A 4,210-nucleotide genomic window follows, 5' to 3' on the forward strand; every position below is an offset into this window, starting at 1 on the left:
TCAACCTAGAGATGCTGCCGTACAGGCTTGTGGAAACAGAGGCTTTCAAAAACATGATGGCGGTAGCGGTCCCACGCTACTTGGTCCCCAGTCGCCACTATTTTTCCCAATGTGCCGTCCCAGCCCTACACCAGCACGTCTCCCGCAACATCAATCGTGCCCTCACCAACGTGGTTACTGGGAAGGTCCACTTAACCACAGACACGTGGACAAGTACTGGTGGGCAGGGCCACTATATTTCCCTGATGGCACATTGGGTGAATTTGGTGGAGGCTGGGACCGAGACAGAGCCTGGGACCGCACATGTCCTACCCACACCCAGAATTGCGGGTACTTCCTCGGTTCTGGTATCTGCGGCGTTTTATGCCACCTCCTCTAAACCCTCCCCCTCCTCCTCCTCCTATGCAACCTCTACCTCTCAATTAAGAAATGTGAGCAGCACGTCGCCAGCAGTCGGAGTGGCGTGGCAGCACAGCATTGGGCAAGCAGGCCGTGCTGAACCTACTCAGCCTAGGCAACAAGAGGCGCACTGCCCCCGAGCTGTTGCCGGGTCTGACTGAGCAGACCGACATCTGGCTTTCGCCGCTGAGCCTCCAACGGGGCATGGTCGTGTGTGACAACGGCCGTAACCTGGTGGCGGCTCTGCAGCTCGGCAGCCTCACACACGTGCCATGCCTGGCCCACGTCTTCAATCTGGTGGTTCAGTGGTTTTTGAAAAACTACCCGCACTTGTCAGACCTCCTCAGCAAGGTGCACCACGTCTGTGCACTTTTCCGCATGTCCACCACGGACGCTGCTACCCTACAGACCCTGCAACATCGGTTTAATCTGCCAAAGCACCGGCTGCTGTGCGACGTGCCCACACGGTGGAATTCTATGCTCCACATGTTGGCCAGGCTGTATGAGCAGCGTAGAGCAATAGTGGAATACCAACTCCAACATGGGCGGCGTAGTGGGAGTCAGCCTCCCCAATTCTTTACCGAGGAGTGGGCCTGGAAGGCAGACATCTGCCAGCTCCCCGGAAACTTTGAGGAGTCTACCCAAATGGTGAGCGGCGATGCTGCAATCATTAGCGTCACCCTTCCTCTGCTATGCCTGCTGAGAAGTTCGCTGCAAAGCATGAATGCTGATGCTTTGCGGTCGGAACAGGAGACGGGGGAAGAGAGTATGTCGCTTGATAGTCAAAGCACCCTCCTGTCTATATCTCGGCGCGTTTTGGAGGTGGAGGAGGAGGAGGGGGAAGAGACAGCTGGGCCCACTGCAGAGGGTACCCATGCTGCTTACCTCCCATCTGTTCAGCGTGTATGGCCTGTGGACGAGGAGGAGGAGAAGGAGGATCCTGAAAGTGATATTCCTAGTGAGGACAGCCATGTCTTGCATACTGGCACCCTGGCACACATGGCTGACTTCATGTTAGGCTGCCTTTCTCGTGACCCTCACGTTAGACGCATTCTGGCCAACACGGATTACTGGGTGTACACCCTTCTCGACTCCCTGTATAAGGAGAACCTTTCCACTCTCATTCTTGAAGAGGAAAGGGGTTTGAGAGTGATGCAATACCACAGGGCCTTGGTGGACAAACTGATGGTAAACTTCCCATGTGACAGCGCTAGCGGCAGAAGGCGCAGTTCCGAGGGCCAAGTAGCAGGGAAGGCACGGAGATCAGACAACATGTTTAGCGCAGGCAGGGGAACACTGTCCAAGGCCTTTGCCAGCTTTATGGCTCCCCAGGAAGACTCCGTCACCACTCCCCAGTCAAAGCTGAGTCGGAGGGAGCACTGTAAAAAGATGGTGAGGGAGCATGCAGCCGATCGAACCACCGTCCTCTGTGATGCCTCTGCTCCATACAACTATTGGGTGTCAAAGCTGGACACGTGGCACGAACTTGCGCTGTATGCCCTGGAGGTGCTGGTGTGCCCTGCCGCTAGCGTCTTGTCAGAGAGGGTGTTTAGTGCAGCTGGGGGAATCATCACGGATAAGCGTACCCGCCTGTCAACTGACAGTTCCAACATGCTTACATTCATAAAGATGAACAAAGCCTGGATTTCCCCAGACTTTTCTTCTCCACCGGCGGAGAGCAGCGGAACCTAAAGATTCTTTTCGCTGCAACTGCAGATAAAAGCACTCTTCTCTGTCACCGATAAAATGGGGCATTTAGCTTTGTCAATCTGTCTCTGACATTAGTCCTTCTCCTGCTACTCCTCCTCCAGAAACAACATGTCATCGCGCTTAACGGCCAATTTTTCTGCGGCCCAAAAGGCTCATCTACATCTACCAATGTTTTTACAATTTTTCTAAATTTCAAAAGTATTGAGACTGTAACTTGAACCAATTATTTCAACAGGGCTGCCTACAGGCTGTTGTATCTTTAAAAAAATGTTTATGGGTTTCATATGCCCTCTCGGTTGATAAATTTTTCAGAGGTACACTTGTACTCTTGGTACAGGAATTTTTGGGGCCCACGCCTACACTCTTATCCAACTAATTTTTCCAGCCTTTGCCTATGCTCATGGTATCCCAATGTTTCAGAGGTTGGCCTATACTATTACTACAGAAATCTTACTGGTGTCTGCCTGCCTATACGTTTGCTACAAGAAAGCTACAGGGGTCTTCTTATACTGCTGCCACAAGGATGTTACTGGGGTCTGCCTATACTGCTGCCACGTTAATTTTACAGGGGTTTGCCTATACTGCTGCCACAAGGATATTACTGGGGTCTGCAAATACTGCTACAGAAATGGTACTGGGGTCTGCCTATACTGCTGCTAATGAAATGTTACTGGGGTCTGTCTATACTGTTACTACAGAAATGTTACTGGGGTCTCCCTAGACTTCTGCCACATAACTGTTACTGGGTTTAGCTTATATCTTTGCTACAGGAATATTGCAGGGGTCTGTGTATACTATGGGTGCACTAAGTCTTCCCATCGCGGTGTTTTACCTATCTGGCCCGAAAAACAACCCATACTGACTAGGGCATGGCGTGTGGGCCGCAGCCAACATGTATTTCCTCTCACATAACCGCAGCTATCCGGAGTACTGCAATGGGATTTCTTTCTGTACCGTCTGTGTGTTCCTGCTTGCCACCCATGCTGCGGGTGCACACAGACATGCCATAGGGGAGTTGTACCTGCCTGGCACTTTAAAAAAAACAAACAGAATGTCTAGGGCATGGCGTGTGGGCCGCAGTCAACATGTATTTCCTCTCACGTAACTGCAGCTATCCGGGGCACTGCAATGGGATTTCTTTCTGTACCGTATGTGTGTTCCTGCTTGCCACCCATGCTGCGGGTGCACGCAGACTTGCCATAGCGGAGTTGTACTTGGTTAGGGTGCAGAGTGCAGATGGTTTACCCCTTGCGTTGTCGATGAGGTATCCGACACCCAAACAGAATGAGTAGTGTGTGGACACATGGAATCCCCATTGCTATGTCACTCACAGCACCTTGGGCCACTCAGGGTGTTTGCTGGGACAGAGGCTGACCCAGATCCTGCTCATATACTTCCCACACCGAGTATTGCTGTATTGTGGAGATGTGTAGAAGTGCTGGGCTGGCAATGGGCTCCCCTTTATGCCCACGTTTGCAGCTCCTGACGGAGGTGGCAAAGAATTGGAATGAAAATGGAACGTCAATCTATTATCAATTCTCAACAGCATTGTGGGCTGTCACCCCCCCCCCGCCCCTTTCAAAGAGGGTCGCTGCCTGGCCCTTCCAACCCTCTGCAGTGTGTGCCTCCGGTTCCTCCTCATGGCAGGCGCACTAATAAATAGACATGAGGGTGGTGTGGCTATGAGGCCAGCGTGTGGCATGAGGCCAGCTGAGGGCTGCGCAAGAACACTTTTGTGTGCGCTGCGGATGCAGGGTCGTGCAGGGGGGTTGGGCAGCATGTAACCGAGGAGAAGAAGCAGCGGTGTGTCCCTCAGGCAGTGATTGCGCTTGGTTGGAGGCAGTGTGGTGCTTAGCTAAGGTGTGCCTTGCTAATGCGGGTTTGTCCGAAGTAAAAATTGTTAGGGGGGGGCACTCTTGCCGCTATTGTGGCTTAATAGTGGGACCTGGGAACCTGGGATGCAGCCCTGCATGTTGCCCCCCGCCTGCCTTATCCGTTTCTGTGTCGTTTCCATCACTTTCGTAGGTTTTGCAGATTTGCACAAATGAAAACCTTAGCGAGCATCGGTGATATACAAAAATGCTCGAGTCGCCCATTGACT

Source organism: Eleutherodactylus coqui, chromosome 6 (assembly GCF_035609145.1).
Source record: "Eleutherodactylus coqui strain aEleCoq1 chromosome 6, aEleCoq1.hap1, whole genome shotgun sequence".
Lineage (NCBI taxonomy): Eukaryota > Metazoa > Chordata > Amphibia > Anura > Eleutherodactylidae > Eleutherodactylus > Eleutherodactylus coqui.